The sequence below is a fragment of the Ptychodera flava genome, chromosome 13 (genome assembly GCF_041260155.1).
Source record: "Ptychodera flava strain L36383 chromosome 13, AS_Pfla_20210202, whole genome shotgun sequence".
Taxonomy (NCBI): Eukaryota; Metazoa; Hemichordata; class Enteropneusta; family Ptychoderidae; genus Ptychodera; species Ptychodera flava.
This window is the reverse complement of record NC_091940.1, coordinates 27,994,264-28,009,927: the sequence shown is the minus strand read 5'-3', so window position 1 is coordinate 28,009,927 and position 15,664 is coordinate 27,994,264. Positions and strand designations below refer to the sequence as shown.

Here is a 15,664-nt window from a genome sequence, read left to right as displayed (position 1 = left end):
CAAGCATATCAAAGACTATAACAGTTCAACCATTCAATAGCTCATAGCAATATTGATTTCTGCAGAAAGAGCTCAAGCAGTTGAATGCATGGCAGGTACAAGATAGACATATCACCAAAACTGGACCGGTCCTTGGTCAAGGAGAGTTTGGTCAAGTGCACAAAGGTGTTCTAAAGCAACCTGATCGAAATGCTCATGTTGAGGTAGCTATCAAGCAGCTTTTACCAGGTACGTGTCTGCAAAGGGCAAAGCTACAAGCATACTCGACGCCTTGTCTCATAATTGTTTTGTTCATTCTTTTCACCAATTTGAAACTTCGGAAAAGAGCGATTTGTAAGTTATTTCTTATTTTCACTCTTTACAAACCATCGGCACATTAAAGATAAATCAATTTTGACTTATCAAGATGACATCACAAGTTTAAATTAATCAAGACGCAATCCTCTCTCTATCAGGTCTAAACAACCTTCAAGGTAACTATCTGTTTTGTCGAGAGATACAGTGTTTGATAAAACTAAAAGGTCAACCTTACATAATCGATTTTAAAGGTTTCGCTTTAAAAGGAGGTAAGTTTTCTTTCGATAAAAATATCTTTCCCGTGTCTTCAGCTAAATATTACCAGCGTAAATCGTAAAAATGAGTACTTATCAGCTTTATTATCCAACATTCACAAAAATCAGCGTAAAGATTGACAATATGGTTGCGGTACCGGAAGTTATTCGAAAATTGCATAATGGTAGACAGCAAACTGATGAATAAACAGTGAGAAAAAAAGGTATCGCCAAAAGAGCCAAAAATAATATGCCCTTATGTTCTTAAGAATCATAGAAAATGAAATTCCCTATAGCGTAGTAATTCGTTAAACGCATTCATTATCTTGTTATACCATGGGATCGTCACTACTTCGTGGGGAAGTTCATGCTTGCAAAAAAATGACAAAATGAATACTTCCAGTAAGATAAGCATGCATTATCGCAGATAAAAACCTACTTTTGGCAGTACACGCCTCAAAACTGAAAACTTAACCTTTTTCTCAAACTTGTTTCAAGGAATTTTTCGATCTTTCTATTTCCAGATCATAAATGAAGATCAGTTTGACAATGCTTGTACTTGAATGACAAACTACCTAAAATTTAATGTCATTTGAATTTAAAAAAACGCCGCCATCATCACTGTGTTACTCTAAGGAGAAAAAATTAATCTATGATTTTCAATAAAATAAGAAATCGAAAAGTTTAGTTAGCCCAGAAGCTTTCAAAATGAGCCATAATTAGTGGTAAACCAATATATCATTGTCTAGCTTTGAGTGTCTAAATATAAGTCCCCGAGGCGTTGATGATCATTACAATTTCAAGCTGATTTCGGTCTTTGAACTGTTCTACTTTTTTCAATTTTGTTTTTTCACAGATGAGCGGGTCTTTTTGATGGAATATGCAATAAATGGCAATCTAAACGATCATGTTCGACGTCTTGGTGAAACGATACCAAAAGTGAAAGGGCTTGAATTGATTCAATTTTTGAAATGCGTTACTTGCGGCATGCAATATATGCAAGAGAAAGGGGTAAATATTTCTTTCTTGGTTATTGTGTACATTTGGATGGGTCCTTACATTTTTTATTCGTTTTTAATTCATAGGTTGGAAAGGAATAGAATGTTCGCTTGATTCAAATATTCCAGTAATAGATTCAGTAATTTGACACCTACGTTATTGCCAGAGCAAATAATAATACATTAATTACACCGCTATCATCTGGCGGCCAGACAACAACGCATAAGCAGCAAATATCTCAGCGATTTGATGACACCATCGATTTTAAAGGCAAAACCGTTGAACGTTTCCCTTCATTCCATATGATGCCAACGAAAAACTTGTAATTTATTCATCTCATGTCTACATTATTCAGAATATCGGGGGCTTTTTTTAGAAAGGCAGCCCTTTTGACCACGCTTCATCGATAGTTCATACTACTGAATTGTTCGATAATGTTTCGCAATATTCATGAAACTTTTAACTGAAAAACAAGAAGTCGATTCGATTTAAATACTTTAACAAGTGCCAAAGCGATACACAAGTTACTGTAATTTGTAAAAACTACCCACATAACTCGAAGTTTTTGATTCCTCTGTCAATGACATTAAAGATCGTCCATCGAGATTTAGCGTCAAGAAATATACTGCTTTGTGCTGAAAGTGTGGCCAAAATTAGTGATTTTGGTCTCAGTAGAGATATAAGTGAGAAAGGAGTATACGAAAATGTACCATGGGTAAGTTAAAAGTGTATTTTGTTAATTTAAGGGTTGATAGATGGAGGGAGAGAGGGAGGGAAGGAGGGAGGGAGGGCTCGGATGATCAGATAATAAGTGGATGGCAACATGCAGGTACGTATATAAGTTTGTACGTATATACTTGTAGACTTCATGTTTGAGGCGACTATCTGACAATATGTGCTTACCTGACAAAATCGCAACCTTTCATTGTAAATCTCGTTGAAGGAAAATAATCCGAAACTTAATGAATGGATGAGAGAAAACGGGCATATGGCATAGACATCTTCTGTACATTAGGCCAATTTAATCCATTGGCTAGCGCTACAGGCTAGTCCCATGGAATTAGAGGTCAATGTGGATGTACACTAGTGAAATCTGTATTTGTAGTATCATACCATTTTTAGGTATCAGTTCGCTAATAAAGATGCCTCTAATTTATTCCCTGTATTATTGTAGAATAAAAAAATTAATACGCTTAAAAAGCCTGCCGCCAATTCAAAGTGTTCTATACATGGTCAGGCTCGCTACAAGAGATAAGGTGCAATTGCTGGTTTTATGTGAACGAGATATGATATGTACGCTGGTCTCATAAAACGACATTATAGGTATATGTGCTAAACAGCGGTTCCACTTAATTTACAGCCTATGAAGTTTTAACCAACAAAATTATAACAAAGTGAACTTTTTATATTAAAGATAATAACCTGTTTACTTTTGCGATACCTCATTTTATAGCTGATTACGCGACTGCTAGAAAAAAAAAACATTTAAAGGGCATGATTCGGTTTTGCAACAGCCACCCGTGGAAAATTCTGAGAAAATTATTTCCGAAAATTTCTAGAAAGCTTATTGTGCGCGGACTCAAAACAGAGTGTGATTTATAACTGTTGCCTTATGTTCACTAATGATATTTTATTCTTTTCATGATGTATTTTTAACCTTTGCACTTAACAAATAAAGTTAAGCTTAATACTGTCTGTAGCTTTCGGGTCCGTTCGGTAGCCCTTCGTCAGCATGAATGACACTGGTTGATTAATTGGCATCGGTCACGTGGTTCCGTTATCACATGCTAATCACATGACTGAATTAGGCTACTGTATAATGATGGATAGGCCGGCCTTGGTCAAGATTCAATTCTGGATAAATGTTTATTTTACTTTTTTATCATGGCAAAACCCCCTTGCACAAACTCTGTCGCAAGACACTCATTACAATGACAATACAGAAGTGTACACAATGTTTGCTATCCATAAACACCCTGTGTTTTTGTAAATAAACAAGCGTGTTTACAAACTTGCACAGGGGGAGTGGTAACAGCCAGCGTAATTTACAATGACAACAAGAGTGCACTTAATCAGGTGTGAAATGGTTGGTCTGGCTACTGTTGGCGCACATGCCATTTGACTTTTAAAACACAGTCTCGTTAAAGGGGTTTATTTCTCAGGTTAAGAAATAACTCAAATTTCTAGTATCCTGTCTCTAATGTGGTTATTCTAACTTATATAATATAATATGATATGATATGCCGCATTCACCTATGATTCCGGGAGAAACTCCCCTGTATAACGTTCACACCACTCCTTGCGTGCACCCCACTCACGCGTGTTACATGAAAACGGAACAGAAATCATCGCGTTCACCCCACTCAAACATTCACAATTCACAGACTTAAATCAAGTCTACAGGTCAGCGTGTATCAGAAAACAAGCGACGTACTAAGCACTCTGCCACGCATAACATTATACACAAGAAGCAGACGATGTTCGATTGATGAAATACGGAGAGAGTTGGTATTGAGTTGTTAATGTTTTTGCGGCATTTGCTCGCCACAGAATTTTATCCAGTCACGAGAAGCATTCATCGTTGTGTCGTTTTCCTTTGTCGGCACGAGTAGAATAGTATACCATCATTCTGTGACGCGTGCCGCGCATCCCATTAAATATGTCAATCATGACAAGGTGTCAACAACATAGGCCTCATCAAATGTGACCATCTTTTGTTACGTTATCAGGGTGTGCACGACAAAATTTCTCTCCGGGAAGTTAGTTGTGTCGATCAACTCGTTCTCACCTTTGACTGTAATCCGGCAAACGACGGTTTTTCACCGCCGTTTGGGGATTAGGCGAGATATGGACCTGCAACGTTTGTGCCGGCTTGGTTTTTGGCATGATTGGTAATGAACCTATAAACATATAACGTTCATTTTAGAGGAATAACAATTTTTCACAAAAAACATGCAAAAGTAACCAACATGCAAGATTTAAACCGGGTGACATGAAAATAATAAATTGTAAAAGAGGAGGACTAAGGTCATCGAGTATGACAACCTGAAAAGGTTTCTTAACCCAGATGAACATAATTCTTTTTTTCAATCTTAGGAAAATATTATGTATAGGTAATAAGCTTCTATATTTTCTATCTAACTATATTTATACTTAAAAAAGGTCTTGCTGAAATAGCATTTAAAGTAAACCCCTAAAGAAAACCTTAACAAACGCAATGTAACAACATATTTATTTTAGCTAAAGTTTTGAAACGTAAACTCTTAAAAAACTAGTCAAATGCATTTTTTTAAGTTTAGCACGTTACAATGTCAGATACTGGCCTTACATGCGTGCATACATATGTTTCTCTGTCTGTCTGTATGTATGTGTGTATCTATCTATCTATCTATCTATCTATCTGACTGTCTATCTATCTATCTATCTAGATCAATCTATCTATGTGTGTGCATGAGTATGTTAGATGTTTGTATGTATATATGTATCTATGTATCTATGTGTGTATCCATGTGCCTATGTATCATTCTATCTGTTGTATCTATGCATCTATAGTTTGGTGAATTGATGAATGGAAGTGTGGCTTGCAGATGTATATATATACAACGCTTACAGCCAAGCCTTGCCACTTGGATGCCTGGTATGCACGTAATAGTGTGCCTGACTTTAATTTGGATATGTGTGAGTCAATAGCCATCTGGTCGTAAAGACATTAATTTGCGCCCCAGACTGGTGAAAGTAATCTGTCTCAAGGCTTGCATGTCAGATATATTTGGCATAGTCTAAAACATGGACTGGACTCATGTACTGGACTATGGACTATGGACTATGGACTTTGGACTATGGACTTTGGACTATGGACTATGGACTTTGGACTGGGTACATGAACTGAAGTATGGACTGGGTCCATGAACTAACAAGAATTTTTTATTTTCCATGTAATAACGTGTATCAGAAATGCATTCTGAAAAGAATTTGTAAAAGACTCTTTATTCCATATACTAACATTGTTATCCTAGCAATCTCAGGGATCCTGTGCATAGTTGAATTAACATGTTAAATGTAAGGATAGCATTGTGCACCTTTATTTAGTATTAAAAATCAATTGGGCTCAATAAGTTATCAATTTCACCACGGCATGCAAAGTGTCCGCCATTCCATTTCTTCAAATATCCCAAATTTTACTTAATGTACTTGCAGCTTTCAAGGGCTTATAGTGTAATAAAGGGAAAGTGGCTTCACACATCACTCATCTCGTCTTGTATGTGCTTTGGTGTGGTTAGTGTCTGAAATGTTTTGGCTGTTAGTGTGAAAATTAACAAGCGAATCGTTAATTTTACAATAAGCCATGGCGAGACGTGGGCGTAGTCAGATGTGTCTTTGACAACCTTGACTCTTTTTTCTATCCCCACGTTTCGAAACCAGAGCGTTCTCTTCCTCAGTCGCCTAAGATATATGTATACGGCTAGTTTTCAATCGGATTCGAACCCACGACATACGGCATCAGTCGCCTAGCTGAGAGGCCATAGACAGAACCGCTCGGCTAAATCTCCACTCCCAAAAAAGAGTGGTTCAATAGCCGGCTAAGTTGTTACATTTTTCTGACTGAGACCGCTATCTTTATTTGTTTTATGTCACGTCGATATTGTTGATCTCCTGTTCTTCTAGCAATGAAGCCAGAATATTTATGTTTGGATCGTCATGTGTTCGTTTGTTCATTGACTTGTTCCTAATACAAAAATGCCGTGGACTTTGGCCTGTATCAGTATATCGCTAATGTTTGGATTTCTTTTGTATGCAATGATCGGTTGTTGTGGAAATATTTCATTCAGGCTTAGTGTTTCGTCATTGTCTATGTGTTCCCAGTTTTCACACATTGCTGCTTATATAGCTCGTGTTCTTATATATATTGTTGCTATAATTTTCGTTGTGAAGACTAGCATTTTATTTGTTTCTTCGTTTGTTTGCTTGTGTTCTAGTTGCGTAATTCGTGCGGCGAACTGTGCTTGCGATGTGACTGGACATTTCCTGTTTTTTTAGCCACGTTCGATTAATCTTGCATAAAGTGTATTGACCTTTGAAGCAAAGTCATTTTTGTATTGCAAGTTCTGATGTCTCTTAGTGTTTCGGCTTTGATCAGGCTTTTAAAGCGTCATTGCCATGGCTTATTTTAAAATTAACGATTCGCTTGTTAATTTTCACACTAACAGCCAAAACATTTAACTAAACACACCAAAGTACATACAAGACGAGATGAGTGATGTGTGAAGCCACTTTCCCTTTATTACACTATAAGCCCATATGGCTACAGGTCTGATGTTTGCTGGACGGCCATCATGGGAAGAAAGTGTACAGCAAAAATATCAAGATACCAGGATGACCTTTGACCTGAATTTAACTTATTTGCCAGTATATTAGTGCAACAGCCTTCCTATTTGGTATCACATTATGAATTAGTAAATATTTGTCAAATAAAATATCAGTGATGTTGACTATAGCATGTGCAGGGACGGTATAACAATTGGGGAGAGTCACTTTTCTCAGCATCATCTTGAAAAATTCGCCCTCCCTTCGTATAATCTTTTTCCAGTCCCTTACCGGCCAGCACATGTTAAATTCGTGAACATACATATTGCAGGTCACTACTTTATGCACATACAAGGCATCTATTAAATGTGATTTAACAGTGAAGATGAATCGATAAAGTGAATTAGAATGAAAATGCAGCTATTTCTAGCTTAACATGCTAATCGTGCATTGTGAACTTTGGCTCATGGCATGCGGCATGCAGCGCGTGGCACGTGAATTAGGCTTACCCATATAAACAGATGATATCATGCACCTAATCGTAATCCTACATTATTATTGATATCTATGCAAGTTTAAAACTAATGAACATGGGAGCAACAACAAGGAAACTAAAGATAGGAGAAGTGGTTTTTGCTTTGAAAAAGGCATGGATTTTTGTCATCGATCTAGACGATTGGTTGCAACTATTTGTAAGAATTTACCCAGAACAAACGAAACACTGTAATGTGCAATATGACCAGATATAAGAAAGCAGTCGGGAGACTAATTACTTCACTCATATTATATAAACAGTGGCTACATACAGTGAAGTACAATTGTAGGGTCAGAGACTGTGCACAGAGTACAGTGATGTGAAGTTTGGGAAAGTGAGGTTTCCCATTGATAAAGCACTTTTGGTGGGAAAAATGTTATTTCATGAAGATATAGATGATAGTGTCACTGACAATCTCTAATGAATTAACTTGTGTGCATTCTGCTGGATTGTGAGACAGTGTTATTTGTTTTATCTTACTACCATTCCATAATCAAAGTTCACAGATGCTGGATTGTGAGACAGTGTTGTTTGTTTTATCTTAGTTCCACCCCACAATGGAGGCTTTCTGTTCAGCCACCCTCGCCAGCCGCAATTAATTAACAATATCCTCTGTTGTGTGGTAAAATGGGATAAATGAATTGGTGTACCCACTGCATGAAAACACAATAATTCAGATAAATTCACATTAATGAGTTGCCTGTATTATAGTGTAATACACGTGAATTCACATGAATTCACATGAATACAGGCTTGCTGAATACAAAAAATGGATTCTTGACTGTATTCATCTGTATATGCACTCTTCAGCTAAAATGTATGTATGTATGTATGTTAATACAGTAAGTATTATAGGATTTTTATGCAGTGACCACTTGTTAAATTTACAAGCCTTAACAATGACGCCCTCCAAATGTCCACTCCTGATCAAGCACATAGTGATTCACTGATATTGAACAGTGGCTACATACAGTGAAGTATAACAGTACGGCGAGTTCCCATTGATCAAGCAGTTTTGGCGGGAAAAGTGTCTATAAGTCACCAGAAAGGCACATGAAGGATCGGACATAAAGTTGTCTAAGCAGATTGAAGCTGTCGTTGGTAGACTAAACAGTGATAGGAAGTGGTGTCTCAAAGTTGAAATCTTAGAAGGAATGTTATATGAGTATCTACAGCAAGACAAATAACAGTGACGTAATACAAGTACCACTAAATCATAAGGATTGTACACCATGCAACATTTTTTTGCAAAATATTTCCATCCTGACTGTATACAGTGGCAGAAATCAGATGATGAGATAAGTCCACATTACTGAAATTTTACAATAATTAATAGCATTCAACCTGCTTACACTTTGACATTCATACATCTCAATAGATCAACATGCTGTTGAGATAAATGTGGTTTTAAGTTTTCTGGTACATAAATCAAAGATATGATGAAATATTCATTTTTGGTTCTGATGCAAGATTCATTCAAATGAAAGTACACAATTGAAGCGTTAGCTTTTTGTTTTTGGCCATTGTGCATGTATTCCCTTTGCGCCTGTGTTGTAACAATCGCATCACTTGGTGGCAGTGGGTCTATCCCATTTTCCTTGAAAAGCCTGTTACAACCATAGCATAGCAAGTACATTAAGTGATGAAGTGATACCACATGACTACGTCACCGAGTGAACACGCTCGCAAGTGAGCTCTGCAAAGAACGTTTGTGTTATGGGCCTTCTACATCTATGTTGAGGTAATTTTTCGATTGGACGTTTTAGTTTAGGCTTGTGAACAGGTACCTTGAAGATGAGCGTTGATATTGAGCAATACAGGGCAAAAATTGGGATATTTGCCGGCGGAGACCCAGCCCGCCAACGGAAGTTACCAAAGATGGCCACCCTACGAATTCCATTGTTCAACTGCAAGGTGTTACTCACACTACTTAAGGCTATGCTTATTGAGTTTACTTGTGCTAGGTAAGAATGTTGAAAGGAATCCAGGCCCACCAAAGCTACGCTAAGAGACACAGGAGGCGGCAACGAAAGAAGACGTGGTAGGCATTCTGGAAAAATTGAATTTGCTGATCCGTGACCCTAAAGCCATAAATGTTTAACTAGACTGTGTGCAAACTAGAATGAACAATATTGAGGACGAACTGCATGAACTCAAAAAGTTTGCAAACCAGAACAGGGACGAACTAAATTAATTGGAAGAGAAACAGAAATGTCTCGGCGATATTCAAGACTCCATAGAACAGTTGAAACGAGAAAATGAGAAACTTTGCAGAGATAAGGACGATTTAGAAAACAAGAGTTGGAGAAACAACCTTGTATTCTACGGACTCCGGAGTGAAACAGTATAGTCCAAACGAGACATGGGAAGAGTCAGAAAAACAGATAAAATCTCTTCTAGAAAATGAGCTGAATATGACAGAAGACATTGAATTTGAGAGATGCCACCGACTCAAGAATGCACGTGCTACCAGAGGACCCTTGCCAATTATTGCAATGATGTCCAAATTCAAAGACAAAGGTAGAGTCCTGAAAAGTGCTCACAAACTACGTGGCACAGATATCAGTATCGGTGAAGATTTTTCAAAGAGAATTAGCAATGTACGTTCAAAACTAATCGCCTACCGCAAATCTCTAACAGACAGCAATAAAGAAAGTGTTTCTGTCAAATTTTACCATTAGAGTAACAGATGTTTGCAAACAAATTTGGTCTACCAACGTAACAAATAAACCAAAGTTACGCACTTATAACACCTTTAAGAGTCTGTTAGAACCAGAGAAATATCTTCTTTTAAGCTGCAACTATAAATATATTCAGTCATTTGCTAGACTTAGAAGTTCATGTCATTCTTTAGCAATTGAGGAAGGGCGACGTCTGGGAATTGACCCCAATCATAAACAATGCAGTATTTGTAAAACACAAGATATTGACGATGAATACCATTTTTTACTAATATGTCCACTTTACGCACGATTGAGGAATGAATATTTACCATCTGAGAGTTATGTTGTCCCGAACCTTTATAAATTCAAAAGACTTATGGATTCATCAGATACAGAAATTCTAACAAATCTGTGCAAATTTGTCCACAATGCAATGGCACTGAGAAACGCAACTCTTGCGAATTTATCGTAAGAGATGGTTACTGTTATATTTTTGTAATTTTAGTATTTACGACTCAAAATTTAAGAAAGCTCTGTATATATATGTTAGTGTGGTTCTCCACTTGCATATGGGCCGGAGGCCTTTAAACGCAATAAACGTGTTACATTACATTAAGTAAAATTTGGGATATTTGAAGAAATGGAATGGCGGATATTTTGCATGCCGTGGTGAAATTGATAACTTATTGAGTCCTATTGATTTTTAATACTAAATAAAGGTGCACAATGCTATCCTTTCATTTAATATGTTAATTCAACTATGCGCAGGATCCCTGAGATTGCTTGGATAACAATGTTAGTATATGGAATAAAGAGTCTTTTAAAATTCTTTTCAGAATGCATTTCTGATACACGTTATTACATGGAAAATAAAAATTCTTGTTAGTTCATGGACCCAGTCCATACTTCAGTTCATGGACCCAGTCCAAAGTCCATAGTCCATAGTCCAAAGTCCATAGTCCATAGTCCATAGTCCATAGTCTAGTACATGAGTCCAGTCCATGTTTTAGACTATGCCGATATATTTCGGTGTCGGTTTTCTGTTGTTTATCCTTTACAAACAATCCAGTCATTAGGTTCCTTCCTGTTAATGATATGAAAACGTTTAGTGTGTGTAAAAAAACATGCATACCAGGCATCGAAGTGGCAAGGCTTGCCTGTAAGCGTTGTATATATATATTGTGTGCCAAAGCATAGCGAAGGTATTCCTTGCTTGAAACTGTGCAATGAAGGAAGCAGCAAAATTTTTTGTGTGACTTTATTTGGATAATTTTATGGTAAGTGTACTATTTTCGGAATCACCTTCAGGCCGAGGGACAAGTAGCTTTGCCATTAAAATGGATGCCACCTGAATTCCTGAAGAGGGGACTATTCTACTTCAAAAGTGATGTGTAAGTATTGCCAAAACATATAAAATACCTGTCTCTTTCAGTTCGAGGAGCGCTAATTAGATGCTAAATGAACAGATGAGAAAATAAATAAACATAGTATGACAAAATATACTCCACATAGGCTTGTTTGTTGTTTCTCATTAAGTACACTATTACTTTGGCAGCAATGTGACCCTGACGTGCAATGTTGATATTGCTAGGATATAGGATTTGTATGTTGTATCATTGCCGTAAGTAGAAGTGTGTGTTTGCAATTATGTAATCTGTTTTATTGAACTCTTAATATATCATTATTGGTCGAAATTGAGACATTTATTCTCAGCTGCAGGAAATACGTTTCATGTAAGTAACTGTCGTCCGGTGATTAGCTTGATGAGTTTATATCTAAGATTTTCAATTCAGAAGCCTTAGAAGACTCTTCAAAATTTTATAATGGTTAATGGTTGTAAAAATATGTCCCACGTTCCGCGTACATACAAAATGAAATAAACAGCAGTAAAGAGTAAGGCCAGCTTCACAAACACTAAATATTGGAATTAATAAGGAAGTTAAATGTATATCAGGCTATTTTGGAGGATCATCCACAACACTTCTTTGATACGGTCTCAAGACATGTATGATTGTTCTAAGATTCACTGCAAATTGCAAAAGGTAAATGAAATGGAAATACAAGTTAATTTGATACTGTCGTCGTTTACATTTTCTGAATCGTAATTAATTATAGTGGTAGAAAGCCTTAATCGGGACATTAGTTGTTTCTTATTTGAGAAATGAAATGTCAAGTTTTGTGGAAAATAATGACAAACTGGTAAATGTTGACGAAAATGAGACAAAAACAACAAACTATTAAACTGTTGACAGCAAATGAAATATCACAGTAACAGTATCTCGAAACCTTCACTTCTAGTAGATGTTAATACTTGTTAAGTGTATCTGTTAAGACAAGTGCAGACGTTTGTCTCATACAGTCAGTGTTGAGAAGAAGGAGTTCTAAGAGTTCATTCCTTTTAAGACTTGTGTACCTGACAAAGGTAGCTCTATTATGACCTATAAACAACTTGATTCATGGCCTGAGAGACGTTCAAGCAGTTTGCAACTGAAGAAAAACAGAGAAATAGATTTTGCAACAGCATACCGAAAGCCACAACGCTCGTTACACTTAGTGGACTAAACACCACAAATCAAAAGAGGTCATCAAACATAAATAATATATCAAATTTTGCCTAGTGACTTTGTATGGCAATCGTAAACGGCACAGATTATTATACTTGGCAATGATAAGTAAGGCTGCCGTTGATCAGATGATTGAGAATGTAGCGCTACGGGGCTAAAATGTCATGATCAACGATTCATATTGAGGCAAGGGCCTAGCAAAGCAGTTTAAGTAGCCTTTTGATAGTTTTGAGTAATGTTTTTCTCCTGCCAGTGATTCAAGCTATATTTCCTATTCTTGTAGCGTTTTTCGGAAAGCCGCATCAGTTTGTCTATTTATGACTGAATTAACATCAATTAGTATTACTCATTATGATGCTTTCAATTGCAAAGCGATATTTCTTGGGGTCCACTCGATGGTCTAGGATTTGTCATCTTTGCCTGCATCTGTACCATGGCTCGTTGTTCATAATCAAATGCAACAAAATCGTCTTTTTCATGTTTATGGTGTGAGTGTGCATGCAATTGCACCAAATTACATTTTAACTCATACAATGTTCACACTCAAGTAATAATATTCGCAACCTTCCTCCCGCGGTTAACAAGGAGGCTGACCATTTGTCTCCCTTCGCACATATGCTTTTGGGAACCCATTTTTTTACCCAATGTAGCCAGTCGAGATATGTTTTATGTCCCCTAGGCTGTCATTCGTCTAGTAAAGCGATATATTCATTGTTCTGACAATTAAAAGTTTTTGTGCGATGTGTGATAGCGAGTATGTGAAAGCGAGTCCTTCACGAACTCTACAGCGTGTGGAGGGTCGCAGTCAGAAAAATTGTAACAACTTAGCTCGGTTATTAGACCACTCTTTTTAGGTTGGAAATTTGGCCGAGCGGTTTTGACTGTGATGTCGTCTCTAGTTGACTGCATGGATGCCGTACGTTAAGTTCGAATCCGATCGAAAAAGCTACTGTATTTAAGTGTCATTCATGTACAATTATAGATATAGTTTGTTCACCATATATTTATCATATGCAATCCTTTTTTGCTGCAGTTGAGTGGAATTCACCCAGTTTAATTGTTTTTATTCAGTGATCATTCTTTTGCTTTTTACGACAACTTTGGGTAACACATGGTCTGCTGTTTGCAAGCGTTTGCTGGCTAGAGAAAGTGGGGCACCATAAGTCTCAAGTACAAAACCATTATGAATAAAAAGGGGAACTTTAACTATACTTTTGAGATTGTTTGGTGGAGTCTTTAAAATAATCAGAAAAAATTTTCTGGATCTCTTAAGCACCTTGAGGTATTTGTGAACACAGCCTAATCAATTTTCTTTTCTGCTTTTTCTTCTTCTTAAAATCTGTATAATTTGTTATCTATCGATCTATCTAGATCTATCTATCTAGATCTATCTATCTATCTATCTATCTATCTATCTATCTATCTATCTATCTATCTATCTATCTAGAAAAATTGTATAGCGCCTAATATCCAAAGTTAAACATTGCTCAGTTATCCCTATTCTTTTCAGATGGTCATTTGGTGTTCTTCTCTGGGAAGTATGTTCACAAGGTGAGCGATTTTACCCGCAAGTCGCTGCTCTAAATCATTGAACCCCATCTCACTAGCGTACCTCTACATAGTACTCGCAAAGTAAAGAACACGCTTTTGTTATATTAATGTTATGTATCGGTTTTAAAACATACTATGGTGACTATTTGTCTTTTGAAGCAATTACGAAACTGCCTGTACTCTTCTATATATGCTTTATAATTATTGTTGTTGTGTGGTGGAAAGCATATTCATGTCAGATTCATATCATCCACCAAAACCCACTTACAAATCTCCTAAACTGTTCAGGAAAGTAAATGTATATAAAATATACTGATCACCATGTACATGTCAAAACTATATGTAAAGATTGGATCAATTGATGCCACCTCGTACGTATATAAACAATATATATGTAGAGATTGGATCATATGACGTCAACATCTGCAGCAGATTTCCTGAGGTTCCTGACGCCTACATATCGAGGCAGTTATACCAGATTGTCTCAATACTGTGTTGTGGTATTCAATTGGACCTCGTACGATTCATTTCAGCAACGTGCTCAACATACATTTCTACTGTATAGTGCACACAGGATGTACTTTCCATGAAGGCGTTAAGGAAAACAGAAACCAAGTCACATACTAAAGCCACAGCGTGAATGAATGATGAAACGTGACTAAACAATGTTAGACCACATCGTGACATTGTAAAGTAAATCTACATAACATGTATTTTTTCCGTTGCAGGCGAATATCCATATAAAGAGTTGACAGGCCAAGAGTTTATTGGTAAAATTAACAGAGGTGAAAAGTTGGAAAAACCAAAGAAATGCACTCGAGAAGCGTACGATTTTTGTTTGTTTATCTTCCAAATACATGATTGTAGATACAAATCGTCATCTAGTTTTAACGTATGCATAAAAACTTCAAATTACAGATAAGAGATAATCAGAATTCGAGAAAACAAACAAACATATTATTAACTTTCTTGGATATGTTTATTGAAATAAACAATTCAACATTGAAATACGAACTGTTAACAACACGCTCATGGAATCAAAGTCACCATGCGAAAAACCAAAAAAAAATCACTAAATAAAATTCAGTGTCAAAGGTTGAATGTTGAAAATTAGCGGCCTTTATATCTGTTTTCGTCACATCGTAGAGCTGTTAGAAATACTTAATTTGCGTCGGCCTATCAGATGCCTCGAAGCTGTTCACAAAATTTTGCGTGACATGCTATTACTCTGTCCGTGTCATGTTTCTTGCAACAAATCCCTATGTAAAGAAACTGCACTACACATGACTTAAAACTTAGTACAATATTCGCATGCGACGACTTAAGTATACTTAAGTGTTCTTTGTCAACGTATTTCTTTCAGATATCAAGTGATGATGAAATGTTGGGAGTACCCATTGCAGATTAGACTATCTGCCAGACAGCTGACTGAAGAGATCAAAGCTCTCGAGAAAGGAGAGGTAATACATTCTACATTCTCTCACACTTCAGGGTATT

General features: G+C 36.7%; 2 long non-coding RNA genes across 2 annotated transcripts; both read left to right on the top strand.

Moving 5' to 3' along the window:
* Window positions 1–465: 465 nt before the first annotated feature.
* On the top strand, window positions 466–2,260 carry LOC139148738 (uncharacterized). Its single transcript, XR_011555991.1, has 3 exons — window positions 466–566; window positions 1,408–1,562; window positions 2,143–2,260. It is a non-coding gene; the product is annotated as an uncharacterized lncRNA (long non-coding RNA).
* Window positions 2,261–11,365: 9,105 nt separating this feature from the next.
* LOC139148737 (uncharacterized) lies at window positions 11,366–14,986 on the top strand. The gene is made up of 3 exons (XR_011555990.1): window positions 11,366–11,443; window positions 14,127–14,167; window positions 14,896–14,986. It is a non-coding gene; the product is annotated as an uncharacterized lncRNA (long non-coding RNA).
* Window positions 14,987–15,664: the final 678 nt, after the last annotated feature.